The sequence below is a fragment of the Carassius carassius genome, chromosome 33 (assembly GCF_963082965.1).
Source record: "Carassius carassius chromosome 33, fCarCar2.1, whole genome shotgun sequence".
Taxonomy (NCBI): Eukaryota; Metazoa; Chordata; class Actinopteri; order Cypriniformes; family Cyprinidae; genus Carassius; species Carassius carassius.
The window spans coordinates 21,802,580-21,819,677 of NC_081787.1; the positions used below are offsets into that span (position 1 = coordinate 21,802,580).

Sequence of the window (17,098 nt, forward strand, 5' to 3'; positions counted from 1 at the left end):
CAGTGAAAGCACCTTCAAATATTATTATACTTAAACAGAACAAGCACATGTTTAACTTTAATACAAAATTGGAAGTCTGCAGGAGTCTAACTGAAGTGTTTAAAGTGCAGTAATTCAGCTGAATTGTGGTGTTATAATTTTGTGACGGAAACATGTCATTTCCATTTCTACCAACATCAGCGCAAAGCTGCAAACTGGAAATTGGTGAGTGTCAGGAGGGAAATAAGCCACCTAGACTGATAGAAACGGATGACACACACATACATGTTCATCGCTGTCCTTGTTCCTCAGATAAACATGCAGATCTGAGAGCAGAGAAGAAAAAAAGACAAACCTAGAAATAGAAATGTGCTGTGTCTGTGTGGTTAGAAACATACTCTACACATTTATGCGAACATGCATTCCTTCTTTTTCTGTGGTCTTTCTGATTAAATACTATCATGACGAAACAATGGTTTAAGTAAACTACATTTAAAATTAAAGTGAGTTAACAACACAATAACATCTAGTTTAATATCAGATATCTGACTCTGACTCTGAAGTCTGTCTACCTCAATGCAGGTTTACACATACTTGTAATATATTGGCCAAGCATTCACGTCTTTGTACTTGTGTAAATCATGTTTCTGGCCTGGTTCGCTGTCTTTCTGCTGAGTTTACAAATAAGGAGCTCAGGAGTAAAACATTAACATCACACCGCAAGCTTTAGCCTGGCGTCACTGCAGCTGCAGATTATTCACAGTGGAAGCGTTTGTGCGGCGTCACAGCAGCGGCTCCAAAGCTACATATTCCTTTACAAAGACAACAATAAATTTATTTTAAGAAAGTTTTAAAGTCTTGAAAATGTATTAACATGGGGATTCGCATGTAAGTGGTAAACAGCAAACACAACCATGAAACAGCTCAGATCATGTAGTTTCAGTCATACTTTAATAACATGCTGTTTTTTTTTTTTACCCAAAACTGAATTGTTTAAATGGGTAAATTTTCTATTAGGGCTGTAGCTATCGAATATTTTAGTAATCGAGTATTCTACCAAAAATCCCATAGATTAATTGAGTAATCGGATAAAATGTGTTTTTGCGTAATTCAAGTGCAAAATTAATTATGCAAGAGAAAATAAGACTCCTTGGTCTCTTAAAATGAACAACTAAGTTTCCTTTTTTAGAATTTTTTTTATTTTTTATTTTTTAAATGCATAAAATGCTATGCATACATCAAAAATAAACATTTAATTATTACCCATTGTTTCTCTGTCTGTACTTGTACTGTGAACAATGACAAGAAAGTTGACAGATGAATTAAGTGCATTTAAGTGCCATTCAGTTGGGGTTTTAAATAAAGCATTTTCTGAGATGCACATTAAACATTAAACACATAAAACATTAATTTAATTTTCTCTTTTAATTATTGAAAATGAACAACTTTTTGGTAAACAAAGGGGATTTACTATTAAAAATAAAAATTTGAAGAATTGTTGTGTGATTAAGCATTAAACCTTTTTTTAGTGGTAGGCTATGTACATTCTGCTGAACAATAGTCTTTAACCGGACTTTTATTTTGATGGGTTGACGTACCTTTACAGTTCTGTGTATGTGATGTGACGCTAGTTTTACTCAAATCAAACAGTCAAATGCTCATGAAATGAGTGTCAGAGCAGTTCTGGAGATGTTGTTCATGTGTTCACGTCCTTATTTAGTGAGACAGCAGACGCTGAAATCACCGGAGCGTCACGCGCGCTTCAGTGTGTGTGATAAAGGAACTTGCGCTTCTGCTCCATTCATTAACACGGACACACAGAACATGCAGGATTCATATTTAAACAGATTGTTCCAGCTTAATATTTACAGATATTAGTCCATATAGTGATTTGATGTAAGTGCAATGACCTATTTTTGATTAATTCATTCAAAATTTGGCAAATTCCGTGCCATTCCGCGTTAAACTGTAAATTCCGTTTTTATGACTGGATTCCGCGATTCCGTCCGCGTTTTCTGCATCGCGGAAATCACAGGGCCCTTAGTTGTGGTATGCCAGCTCTATCTTGCAATCGACACACGCCACAACGTTCTCTTGACGTTTTCCTGCTCTCTCAAATCAAAACACTGCTGACTCCTTGCAGTATGCGACTTCGGACGCAGTGCTTGTGTCTCCTTCTGCTTTGTGAGTGACGTTAACGCGTTGTCACATTAAAAAAATCATTGCGAAAGAACCTGACGTGAGATTTAAAATAAATTAAAAGAGGCTTTCAAATTCCTCTGCCTCGATCATTTTTTGTAATCGAGTTACTCGAGGAATCATTTCAGCCCTATGATTTGTATCAATTTGTACAAATTACCTAACCCCACCCTTAAACCTACCCGTCTCTGGGATCTAGACAAAAGTGAATTTGATTCACACGTGCTGGTTAAGATGATATTAATATTTGAAGCTAAGCTCATGAATATTAACGCAGTGAGGTTCTCTTTAAGCTACTGCTGTTAAACAGCATGTTCTCTAGACTGTAACACTGGGTTTCGCTCGAGATAACAGAAACTACAGCGGAGAGTCTAATTAAATCACTGCATTAACTTGTTGTCCAATTTAGTTCCACAACATATTTCAAAGAACTCCATAAATCAAACGGTTAATTTACCAGAGACTACTGTTGGAGAAATCCAACCATGTTTACATTCATATTCATATTTCATTTGTCAGTCTTCACAGGGTTAAATTGAAAACCTGGAGATGTTTCTAGTCCTCTGTGTTTGATCGACAGGTGAGTTTTGGACGCAGTAATTAAAGGCCACCGTAGTTAACCTCTGACTGTTCCCGTGTGGTGTGAAGGATAACTGCTGACTCTCACACAGGACAATCGTCCTTGTCTTTAAAGATAAACGCTAACAGCAGCAGTCAGCATTCACTCGCTCCGCTCCGGACGACATGATGAACGCATTTAATTCAGATACATAGATATTAGTAATTCCTCACAGAAAACCATCTCTCAGAGCCATTAACAGCAGGACGGGTGATATTACACACAGAAACGCTTTTCAGCGGTAATGATATCAGATCGACTGTTTGATGCCTCATATAGAGCGTGAGAGATAGATGATAACATTTAATTAAAGGAATAGATCACCGTTCACTCACCCTTATGCATTGCTCCAATGAAAGTGGATGGTAACCAAGTCTGTTAAGGCCAAAAAGCATCACAGCAGTATGATAACAACAGTTCATAAGACTTTATGTGAGGAACAGATCCAAATTATAAGAACTACAACGAGAAATAAAAAACAGTAGGATTCACTTACTTTTTGTTTCTTTTTTGCTTGTAAATGTAATATATAATTACAATGAAATGTCAAGCAACATTGAATTCAACATGAAATTTTGAAATAGAAAGACCGATAGAGTATTTTCTTGTAAAATGTACTCCAATATTTTTATTCGCAATTTAAAAAATATTTTTACATATTCACATCTGTCTCTCACACAAAATATAACACATACTTTTATGACAGTTACACATGGTAAAAATAATAGTTTGAAGTTGTAAATAAAACAAAAGGATTATTGGAGTACATTATTACAGCTAACTAAAACATAATAATAATAATATATAATAATAATAATAATAATATATATATATATATATATATTCAAAATATTTATAAATATCTAATATCTATATTTAAAAATTATCAATACTAAAATTAACCTGCATTTTCATTGTAGGGGTGGTGCTAGCGCAGTGGATAAGACACATGTCTTTGGTGTGAGAGACCCAGGTTCAAATCCACTGTGAGACACCAATGTGTCCCTGAGCAAAGCACTTAACCCCTAGTTGTTCCAGAGGTGTGCGACCTCTGACATATGTGGCTATTGTAAGTCGCTTTGAATAAAAGCGTCAGCTAAGTGAATACATGTAAATTTTCCAAGAAAATAAATGTAAGTTTTTCTGCTTTAAAATTTCATATTTAATTCAATTGTGTTTCATTTTAATTTCATTGTAATTCTCTGCAAAATGTATTAATTTCTGATAAATGCTGTTCCTACTTTTTTATTTTCAGCACATGATACTTCTGTGGAGCAATTTGTTGTTTTTGGAGCTCAACAGCATCCCTCTCTATTTATTTAATTATATGTTTAAAAATGAAAGAGAAGTCATACGGTTTTGGAACAACATGATTATGTTTTTCTGAACAAATCTTGCTCAGTTGTTTTTAAAACATAATTATTTTAATCCACACACTCACTGTAATCGAATTTGATCATTTAATATCATTATTTACTTAAATGCGATCCCAGCAGCTGAACAGAGTTTGCTCGACTGTGGCTGTGAATCACGTTTAATAACAGCTTTCAAATGATAAATGTGGAGGTGTGTGATAAAGTTCAGTATTACATTCTGCAGTATTAAAAGAGTTTTAAATGCACGCAGAGACTTCTGCTCTCTAAAGAGGTTAAATGCGCATGATTTAGTTTTGTTTAATTAGGAAAAACAGGCCAACAGTTCACAGACTAAACACAGACTAAACCCAGAGACAAAGTCAGGAGGAGACACTTTAAAACTTATAATCAGCGATCTCTGCCACTCAACACTGAAGAGTTCATGTTCATTCAACATCATTTCTGTCTTTCATGTTCCAGGAAAGTGGGGGACGGCGGTGTGGGAGAATCAAGATCCGTGTTGTGCCTCGTTCCTCACCCTCTCAGAGGAATTGAGAAGGGTATTCGACCGTGCCGCGGCCGGCAGGGAAGCCGCTTATCAACTCTCTGAACTCCGTCAAGGCTCATCGTCAGTTACTGACTATTCCATCGAGTTCCGCACCCTGGCGGCCACGTGCCAGTGGAACGAAGCCGCGCAGTGGGATCGATTCCTGCATGGGTTATCCGACCGTGTTCAGAGGGAAGTCTACCTCCTTGAGTTGTCCCCCACACTTAACGGACTTATAGACTTGGTTTTACGAGTGGATGCACAGATTTACCGCCTGGGTCGCCAGCCTAGTCCCACACGCCATACCACCTCTCCTGCCAAGGGGCGCTCGAGTCGAGAGAACGCGGTCGGTCCCGTCGACGACCACGAGCCCATGCAGGTGGGTAGAGCTCGGTTGTCCCGGAGGGAGAGGGAACGGCGGAGGTCTCAAGGACTGTGCTCATACTGTGGAGGCTCAGCTCATAACATCGACTCATGCCCGGTTAAAAGAGCCAGCCCGGTAGTAAACTTGAGGCTACTATCGGGTGGGATCTCCGCTGGGAAGTCCTCAACTACATCATCGACCCTCCTTCCGGTGAAACTGCGGTGGAGGAATCAATCTCATGAATGTCATTCTGGTGGCCACGTTTTGGCTTGCTCAGTTTGCGCCATTGGTAAGTCATCTAACCGACCTCCTGATGGGCTTCTTCAACCACTGTCTGTCCCTTCGAGACCCTGGTCCCACATCGCTCTAGATTTTGTTACCGCCCTCCCGCCCTCTAATGGCATGACGGTCGTTTTGACCATAGTGGACCGGTTCTCGAAGGCGGCACATTTCATTCCCTTGCCCAAATTACCTACATCCAAGGAGACAGCGGTCACTGTCCTAGATCACGTCTTTCGGCTTTATGGCCTCCCGTTAGACGTGGTTTCTGACAGGGGATCTCAGTTCATATCCAAATTTTGGAAAGAGTTTTGCAAATTGTTAGGAGCGTCAGTTAGCTTGTCTTCGGGTTATCATCCCCAAAGTAACGGACAATCTGAGCGAGCCAACCAAGATTTAGAGAGGACGTTGCGATGTCTGGTCTCCAAGAATCCTTCTTCCTGGAGTCAACAACTCTCTATGGTGGAGTACGCCCACAATTCGTTGCCAGTGTCAGCTACGGGCCTTTCTCCATTTCAGTGTAGTGTAGGGTACCAGCCACCAGTCTTTCCCAGTCTGGAATCTGAAGTCGCGGTCCCCTCCGCTCACGCGTTTGTCCAGAGGTGCCACCGCACCTGGACCAGAGCCCGCGAGACTCTGCTCCGGGTGAGGGAGCGCACTAAGGCCAAGGCCGATTGCCACCGGTCAAAGCCTCCCATTTACGTCGTGGGTCAAAAGGTGTGGATTTCTACTAGTAACATTCCTCTGTGTTCCGTTTCTAATAAATTAGCTCCCAAATTTATCGGCCCGTTTACTATCACCAAGATCATTAGTCCGCTGACAGTCCGCCTCAAACTACCTCCTGCGTACAAGAGGATACACCCCGCCTTTCATGTGTCCAAAATTAAACCCGTGTTTTATGCACGTATTAATCCGCCTACTCCGGTTCCCCCGCCACCGCGCTTCGTAGATGGGGAACCGACTTATCGGTTAATCGTATTCTGGACTCAAGGCGGAGGGGACGAGGATTCCAGTACCTGGTGGACTGGGAAGGTTACGGTCCGGAGGAGAGGAGTTGGGTACCTGCTAGGGACATATTGGATCACTCCCTTATTGATGACTACAATCAACAGGTAAGCCCTTCTGAGAACTCCAAGAGGAGTTCTTAGAGGGGGGGGGGGGGGGTACTGTCACGGTTGGTAAACCATGATCTCTGGGTGTTTGCACTTTGTGGTGAAGTCTGTGTGTTTCGCGTCTGCACTGATTAGTTTGTGGGCGTCTCCGTTAATTGTCATCAGCAACAGCTGTCACTCATTACTCATCTCCTATATATTGGCTTGTCTCACGTCTTGTGTTTGTGAGATCGTTGTTTAATGTCGTGTACCCTGTTTGTCGGCTTCAGTGTTGTCTGCGTTTGGATGTCTGTGTTTTCCAAGAACCTCATCCACTCTACACACTTCCACTCAGCTACAAACACTTACCTTCGGCTCTATTCCCCGCAGTTCCTGTGCCATCCTCTCCTGCTGCCTTCTCACCGTCATCATCCGGATTCCTCACCTCCTTACTACCAACTCGGAGTGCCGTCTTCTCAGCCTCATTGTTCCCTTGTGTTTATTTGTTTATTCATTTTCATTAAAACTGTTAACTCGCGTTTGTTTGCGGCCTTTCCTTCACCCCACCGTCACAGAAAATCAATACAAAATGGAAATAAAGCAATCAAAAATTTTTTTTTTATCAAAACTAAAAAAGGCATTTACTCAAACCTGCTTGAGTATCTTTATGCAACACCAAATTAGATGTTTCACACCATGTTCACACTGTTCTGCATATGACTGATGTGCTTCTGATCTGCATATGTCCGTTTTCAGTTAATATGTTTGATGTCAGTGGCATAAATTGACATTAATTTGACCATGACCAATTTTGTATGGTATGAATTAAAAACTGAGATCTAAGAGAAAAAAAAAAAATTAGAAATTGTACGTTGGCAACTACCTGAAGGTTGAATGAATGAATTACTAAGTAATGGTATTTTAATTGTTTTATTTTTAGTTATGATAACAACTTAAATTTGTCTCATCATATGGCTTCAGAAGACTTGGAATACTGTGCATGAGTCACATGGACTATTTTTATGATTCTTTTATGTTGTTTTTGTCCTTTTTGACCGTCTCTGGTCACTGTTCACTTTCACTGGAAGAACACAATAAGTGGGTCTCTGGGCTCTTGTTGGCTGATGGTCAAATTGCTAAAATAAATCTGCCAGACAGCAGAACCTACAATTTCCATGGTCACATCTTTTGTGACTGAACTGTTGTCAGGGTAACAGGTGCAAAACACAGGTGTGGCAGCATAGCATAGGTGATCTTAAAGGTCAAAGGGCATCTAAAGTTAAAGTCCTGCTGCTATGCATTTGAATTCAATAATGACCCTTATGGTGTTATGAATATGAACACACACACACAAATTAAGAGTCATTGATAGACTTTGTTCATTGGCTAGATAATTTGGGTATTTTCTCTGGGGACCTGCATATCCTACTGTAATTACAGTCAAGGTCTTTCTTTCTTACTCACTTCCAAAGGGGGCCATGTTTTATGCATGAACATACAAATTTAGAGTGTAACTTAAAGGTAGGGGTTGTTGGACCTGCCACTAGAGGGCGCACTATCAAAACAATAACAATCGCATGGTTTGATGACGCTAAGAAGGAGCGTGTAATGATGAAATTTTTTGTCTTCTACCCAACCACTGACGGCCATCAATCAGACGGAAAGATAATTCATGGATTTAAAGCGAGTTCAACGATTTGTGCGAGTAGATGACATACAAAGTCAATGCGAAGACGCGATCAGACTATGGATCAGACGCGTCCTCACGCGGGTCTAGAGACGCAATGGCCCACGTTTGGCGTGTATGCCCCATAATACTAATCTTGTTGATCGTTATGATAGCATACGTTTTCTGTAAAGATACGAATCAAAACAACTCACCTGTCGAGTAAAACACGAGCGAGATCGGCATCTCTTTCTAGTTGAAGTTTGTCGCGAACCTACTTCCGCATTTGTCCACGACACTGTTGTCATGTGGTTTCTACCTCAGTAAACAAAGGGTAACTAACGTCATTGACAGGGGACTGCACTGCCCCGTGTCACTGTTTAAAATGGGAATTTTCTCAATTTTTCTCAATTTACAAGTAGTTGAAAACATAAGAGACATTGTTAGTAATCAGCTGGACAAAATATATAACACTAGCCTAGTGGTTTTTGGATATTTTACAGCAAATATGTTACAAATTGTACCTTTAATTTTATAGTTTTGAGGTTTATTAAGAGGATTTTTGAAAATAATAATTTTCTAATTATTATTATTAATAATAATACAGGTTTAATCTAATTTTAATCTCACATCATCTCATTTTTTCAATGTTTTTCTTCTTCTTTTTCTTCAGTAGACCACTGTTGTGCAGCACTTTATTTTCCTACAAATTTTTTTACTTTACTAAATTTCTTATATAATAAATTATTGTTAAACTAATCTTGGTTGATTGAAATTAATTATAAATGGTTTTTTGGAATCCAGAAAAAAATGGTTGGGGGTTTCAAAGGGCGCTAGCACTTGTACATTTATTTTTTGTTATAGTGGTCAGACTGTTCATTTTTCTCTTGTGTGCATTTTGGCAATCAGATAACATTACTTTCATACGGATTACTAATGAGAGTTTTACAATACATTTTAAAGTAGGGCTCTCATCTTGGCCTTCAGTCCCAAACATTCAGCAAGCTTCTCTTACAGACAGATGGCAGAGATTATTTGCTCTTGACATACAGCTGCAGAGATTTAATTCCTGATGCAGGTCCGTCATTCTAGCATGTTTGCCTTTATGTGCCTGGAGCTCTGCTTAGTGAAAATGAAACTGGGAATCTGGTTAAAAGAATTAATCTCTTTACCCGAGCAGTTTCGGTGAATGCAAGTCAAGCGTGTGAGTGTGTTCGTATGTGTCCTAGGTAGGAGCATATGTTGAGTGGGTGTAGTCGATGATTCAGAAAACCTTTCTTTTTCTCTTTCTGGTGTTCCTGAATGCTCATGATTTTATCTATGTCATCCATGTAGAGGATGAAGCGCTCGTGCTACTCACGGCTGGTGGGTGGCCAGTGTTCAGAGAGTGATGAACTCGAGAAAAACTCAGATCTTCAGTGATTCATCTCCTGCCAGAGTGAAGGATTATGGGTATTTCACGATCAGCAGGTTGGAGAAGACTGAGAAGCTCAAATTGAAACTGAAAAGACAGCAAACCAACTCAGACTACTCCTGAGGTAAAACCGCTCCAGAATGTAATTTCTGCACTTCAGAAAACAATTCGATTTTAACGAGCTGAAAAGTCCAAGCAGTCTCCAAAAGGTCCCAAGCTCTCCTTCCAATACGTTATGTGCAATTAGTTCAGTCTTATGTTTGCAAGACAAATATTATTTGTTCCTGATTATTTGATTATTTGTCTGATATACAATACTTCCTACTTTACCTGCATACATTGATCAGAAATGAGATTTTATATACACAGAAAGCATATTAAATCCTTGTAAAAATCACATTTTAAATGGTTAAAAACTTCTAGCTGACAAATGGTTTGACGCACAGTGGCAAAGTTTGGTAAAGATTTCAAATGACAATTAATTAGTTTTTGGAGGCTGTACTGTGATCCTTAACACCTTTTAATGTCATCTAAAGATTCTTGGTCTAAATAATCCTGACGGGATTTTGTGTTATATTAACTTTTGTTACACTGAATGACATTTTATTCGATGGCTTCTGTAAATCATGTTAAAAAGTATGAAAGTCATTATTTTTCTCCCTCAGAAAGCTGTATTAAAGTTTTGTTTTAATGCTTAAAAACCCTTTTTCGTCTTTGACCCCTACAGTAAAAAAGTGTTATTATTGCACAGCTTTGTATATAAAGTCAGATATTTAAGTATAGTAATCTTAATCGCATATATACAGTATACTCAAGTACAGCGCTATATAATATATATCAAACCTCAACTGCTTGATTGCTTGTATCATAGCAAAATGTAATTATATTACTGTCCAGTAAATCTGTTACATGCGTCTATAAGACATGAAAATATTAATATATAATAGACAATACCACCATGATTTTCTATAAAGCTGTGTGTAATGTAAAAAGCGCTATACAAATAAACTGACTTGCCACTTTGAGGAAGCCTCCGCAGGCCACATGTATGATTCGAGGTTTAATCTAAAAAAAGTCTGATTAATTAATTGGCTTGCAGTCAAAGAGAGAATAAAACACCAGCTCCTACTTCACTTATCATCTGTCCTCTATCGTTACAAGCCGGCCTAACAGAGGGAAACACTGATAACGAAGATCATTCATTAATTAGTTGCGCTTTCCTTTTGTTCCTTTTCAGTTTCTCTGTGTTGAACTTTGAGCCTCTTTTACTTCTTTTAATCAAAGTCAACGGTATTCCTCTGGGCCGCCGCTAACAGTGTGTGTGTGTGTGTGTGTGTGTGTTTGTGTGTGTGAGAGAGATTTCATGAGGAACAGAAGAACGCTGTGGTTTTCCGATGATTCATAAAGCCTGGCAACAATGCAAATTCAGGTTTTTACATCTACACACACACACACAGCTTCCCACCAGGAATTGTGCAAGTGTGTGTGTGTTGGTCACACTGAATTATGGGTAATCAGAGTATAAAGTAGGACGTATGAAGGCAGAACACTTCTGAGTCACCTTCAATGCACAAATGCAAACAATCAATGGAAGTGTGCAGAAATCTTAAATTGAATTCCATTTTACTTTGCCATTATTTTGTATGTAATGTATTTGCAATTTCTGAGTGAAAATCATTTATAAGTAAATCTTACAGTTATTATTATTATTATTATTATTGTCATCATCATCATCATCATCATCATTTCAGTGTAGTCTTGCTGGAAAACAGAACCATGCTGTACCATACAGACATACCATTTTGATCTCAAATGTTCTTAAAGGATAACAATACTGCAAAAGTAGATTTTTCAAAGTTATAAACAATGGTTATTGCAGTGCATTTTACAAGAAATATTATTTACATTTTTCTACTTCTAAATCTCATTTTGAATTCAATGGTACTTGTCATTTCTTTGCAACTATTGTGAAATGTACTAGCAATTTCTGCGAGAATTTTTTTATTTTATTTTTTGTAAATCCTACATTATTATTATTGTTGTTTTCAGTGTAGTTTTGGAACACAGAATAAAGAGGAAAACATTAAAACTTAATCTGTTAACCTTAGTTAACTACGCTAGTAAAATTAAAAGGACCCATTAGCATTTATTAATACACTTTTAAAATCAAAAGTTGTATGCTAACATTAATTCAATGTACTAACATTAACACTTTTTTTACCAACTAAAAGTAATAATACATGCATTATTGAAAAAATATAATAATAAAGCAATATATGCATTGTTTGTTGTTAGATTATTTTATTAATTTTAACAAAAGGGAACTAATTGTAAAGTGTTATCTAAAAATAACTATGATTGGTGTCACAACCATGAGCTCATTAACATATGACCGCCCACATTTACAGCACAAAGCTTAACACTACTGTTACTCAAATGACAACAAATAAGTCTTAAAGCTACAGTAGCAAGAGTCAGAGAGAAGATGGAAAATTACAGATTTTGGTGCAAAAAAAAAAACAACAACAACAACAACAACACGCTGGCATTAATAAATGAATACAGACACCGTCTAATGAAAACCTGCAAACAGCACTGAATAGCATATTTATCGTCTCCTAATGTGACGTAAAGACAAGAAAAATGTTTGGATCACATAAATCTGCCTGAGAGTGTTATTGAAATGTCTGACCTTTAAAATGAAGTGTTTATGAGTATGAGACGAACACTCCAGTGATATTTATTCTGATGTATTAAACCATCATATTAATGCTCGACAGGTGCACCTACATGAGATTCAGGAGGAATTACAGGATTTCCTAAATGTTCTGCAGGGCTGTGCTGAGCCCAAAATACACTCACATCCTGTTTGATGAGCTTCTGAAGCTCTTCATTTTCATGTTTAAGTTCATGAATGATTGCTTATTATAGATACAACTTAATGGAATAAATGGAATCGGCACACCAAAAAAGATGAACATTAGAAATAAATATTCATATACCATCTAAACGGTTGCAGTTGGTAAGAGTATTATTCCTTTATTCAGTATGGATGCATTAAATTGATCAAAAGTGAAAGTAAAGACATTTATTATGTCACAAAAGATTCCTATTTCAAACAATTGTTGTTCTTTTGAACTGTTTCAACAAAAATATGAAGCAGCCCAACTGTTCTCAACTTTGATAATAAGAAATGTTTCTTGAGCGGCAAATCAGTATTAGAATGATTTCTGAAGGATCATTTGACTCTGAAGACTGGAGTAATGATGCATTCATTCAGCTTTACATCACAGAAATAAATTACATTTAAAAATAAATTCACATTAAAAAAAAGAAAAAAAAAAACGTATTTTAAATTGTATTAAAATTTCACAATATTGCTGATTTAATGCATTGTTTATCAAACACAAACTAGTAAATATTAGTTTATATAAGGCTTGAAGCTCAAAATCCCATAACATCCAATATCAATAATATTTTAAAAGACAAACAACAGGACAGGAAACCGATTATTGGCAATTTTTCATTTCAGGGATGCATCACCTGGAAACAAAGTGACATGTTTTACATCTATTTTATCCAGCATATGAAGACACATGCTGAGACGAAGATATTCTACATAATGGAATGACCCAGAAAAATCACACACACACATATACACACATGCGCACACACTGACATAGATTTGTGTGGATGTAATTTTCCACTGAAAGCCTCATATTGCTGTTTTTCCTCTATGGCCCAATGAAGAAAGATGAACGTATGTGTGTGTGTTGTATTATATTGCGGTGTAAAGCGTGAAAAACGATTCTTCAAAACATAATGAGCGAGTGTTGTTCACCGTACACACACTCTGCACATCTCTCCACAGTATTTTCTCTTTTCTCTCCTGCTGTGAGTGAAAAATGTCTCTGGTGTTTCCCTTCAGATCATATCTCTCTCTTTCTCTCCAGCCATCCTTTCTTCCTAACAAACTCATCGCCCATCTCCACCCCCTCAGGCTCCATCTGTAATCATCTCCACCTCTTTATCTCTCAGCATCTCCAGAGGTTCTGCAGTTCGGCTGGTCGACATCATGGATTTGATTGAAGTAAATTTTTTTTTTTTGCTTTAATGAAAGCATGTCCAATTAATTCATGAAAATTACACAACGAAATCAGTTTGATTTTTTCCTAAATTTTATATTCATATTTTCCGTTCGATTTTTATGGATTAATTAAATTTGAATAATCTAAAGGCATGTCTAATTAAATAAATCATAAAACTTAAACAATTTAACAACTGTTCATTGACAGTAATGAATTAAAATCATGAAAACTAAACTATTTAACAATAATTAATTAAAGGTTTAACAAAAATAAATTTTTGGGTCTATGAAATATATATATTTTTTTCCCCAAAATTCGGCACTTTCCATTTGATTTTTTCTCGATTCCGCTTTAATTGTTTATTTATTTATTTTTAATCGAAAAGCACATCTAATTAATTGAATTCGTGAAACTTTTACAATGTAATAATTTCTAAAAAAAAAAATGTTTTATTTAATCAGAAGTTCTTTGTTGTTTTCTTCTTTTCTTTTTTTCTTTCTAAAATTTAGGTCTGAACAAAAATTTATTATCAGATATGGTGGTGTTCAAAAGGAGGCATAAAACAATTAAATTAATCTTTAAATGTAATTTAAATAACATTTAATATATATTATATATTGTTTTTTTTAGTCACTATTATTATTATTATTACTTTGAAAAACACATTTTACTCTACAGTATTCTAATATATTTCTGTCCTAATTTCAAGTTAATTTCAATAGAAGTCTTTTTGGAGTTTATTATTCACAGACACTAGTCCAAATCCCAGTTTAGGTGTACAGCCCTACTTTTGAATTATTCATCCAAAATTCTGCAATATACAGCAAAAACCATTTTCAAAAGCAGGATTCTATACGATTTCCTCCACGTTTTCCTCATTGCAAAAATCTTGTGGCCCAGTCCTGCCCTGTGTCTCCCGTCCTTCTAAACTACGACGGCAGAAAACAGAAGAGCAGATAATGGACAGACGCTGAGACGAAAGAGATTTTCTCAAAGCAAACAGAGGAATAACCGCTTCATCTTTATACAGAGACACATAAAATAGATTGAGATGAAAGTCAGAGATAAAATGACCAAACAAGATGAACAGGTCAGATAAAGAGAAAGAGAAGAGGCCATGAGACAATAAAGACGTGGGGAAATGAAGTTAAAATGGTCTTTCAAATGACACGTCCTCTCTTTTGGTGGTAATTGCTTCCTGATGTATGCAGCACTTTTCCAATTAAAGATCATGTCAGTGATCTGAAGTCATTAAAATACAGACACCATATAGCTGCTATCAGAGCGAACCTTCATCTCTGCTCACATCTCGCAGCAGAACCCGCAGAGAGAGACTGTGCTGTGTGGCGAAGCCTTTGGGAAATAAGTGCAAACAGGCTAGAGGTCATGAATCTGAATTACAGCACAACAAACCCTTAAAACAACACAGTGCTGGCATCAAAACACTTCAGGAGGAAAGACGTCACTGCTTATTCAGCGTTCAGGATATGTGAGGCAACAAGGGCTGGATATTGACACAATATTCACAACTTAATTTTGATTCACAAGCTCTTGATTAAATTTGATTCCGATTCACAAATTCTTGATTCAGCTTGATTCTGATTCACAAGCTCTGCACTCAGTTTGATTACAATCTTTGATATTAACTAATTTGCAAATTTATCAGTTACATGTCAGTTTTTCTTAAGGAAAATAAATCTCTCTCGACTAAACAGGATTAAGATATTTTTTTTCAAATGTATTTTTCAAACATTTAAGTTTCACAAGCGGTGTTTTTAATAGAGATCTAAATATATATGATTTTATGTTTCAACTCTCAGGTATTTTACAGCTAATTGCCAAGAGTTCTTTCACAATTCGATTTGATTCTGATTCACAAGCTCTTGATTTTATTTGATTCTGATCTCGATTGAATATCAATTATTTTGGAAATATATCAGGTACATGTTTTTTCTTAAGGAAAAACTCAACTGAAACCTTTTTCTGAAACAATTTTTTAGATAATTAACACTCAAAAACTGATGTTAAATTCTATTTAAAATTGCGCATAAGGCAGTTATTATATTATATGATATAACGGTTTTTGATTTTGTATGATATGACTGTTTCAACTCTGTTATATATTATTTTATATTTTAAGTATCAAAAGTACTGACACAGATTTCACGATTCAGTTTGATTGATTCACAAGCTCTTGATTTAATTCCAATCTCAATTTGATTTGATATTGCTTCATTTGGATGTTTATCAGGTACAGTCCAGAGAAAAAAACTAAAGCAGACTTTAGATTCTATTTTTTTCTAATTTCAAATTACTTTAATTATTGTTCTAATTGTTTAAATATAATAACTAACATTTAAAAACTGATCTTTAACATTTAAATGGCATATAAAGCAGTTTTTGTATTTAATCATATAATAATGCTTCTACTACAATTTCTTGTTGAATCATGAAACGTTAATTTAAATATACATTTAACTGACATATTAAGTAAAAATGTAATGAATATGTAATATAGTGCAGATATTAATCAAAATTCTCCTCTTTTGAGTTATTTTTTAAGCACATTGAACTTATGCACAACTTTTCTCAGATGTTTCTCCTGTAACAGACCAAAAGTCACTAGTCATAATCCAGTAAGTCTATAGAGTTATAAAACGAATGTAAAGAGCAGCTCAGATTTGATGAGAAATGTAAGTTCATCCTGAGACTTCTGTATGCAAATCCAAGCACTGACGACTGCTTCTCTGGTCTCAGGGAGTTCAACACTTGCTCTTAAAAGATGGCTCAGTACACAGTTTATTTGGACCAGCTGGCTCCACTGAATCACAACCTACATGTTAATATTAATAATAGATTTATATTTTGTATTGAGCGTTCAAAATACAGAACTATGGCAATGGGCGTATCGTTTCTGACATACGCTGTACGCGGTAGACCAATCACAACACACTGTGCCATTTGACCAATCAGAGCAGAGTAGGCTCATGGAAAGTAGAGGTTTAGAGAGACTGAACCTTTGAACTGCTTCGAACAAATCGGCTTTTTATCTGACTCTTACCGTTTGTTCAGACAGGCAGCACAAATGTTTTCTGGCATGCCCGACTCAAAAGTGTTTATTTTTCTGAGGTCTAAACAGCAAAAACACACCAAATGCAACTTCCACAAACCCCATCCCCATCAAATAGTTATTTCCTCATCACTTGACCCATATATAACCTCATGAAAAGTGTCCATATATTATTTCCCTACACATTAAACTATGAAGCATCTGTTGTTCAGTGAATCAGTGAGTGATATCAGACACCGAATGAATATGTAAAATACAGTATTGCAAATTCTCAAAATGTGCTGTTCTTTCGTCATATTTGTTTCTTGTTTTTCAGTACAAACATCCATATATTCTTAAATCAAGATAAAAATATCAAATATATTTTCTACGGCAAAAATACTGAGGAAAAAAATCAGTTTCTGTCTTGTGCCAACATGTCAGACAC

The 17,098-nt window shown here is 36.5% G+C and overlaps 1 protein-coding gene across 2 annotated transcripts in view; it reads right to left on the minus strand.

Moving 5' to 3' along the window:
- LOC132113971 (testican-1-like) overlaps positions 1–17,098 on the minus strand; it is a 268,424-nt gene that overhangs the window by 6,169 nt on the left and 245,157 nt on the right. The gene's annotated exons all lie outside the window — the stretch shown is intronic.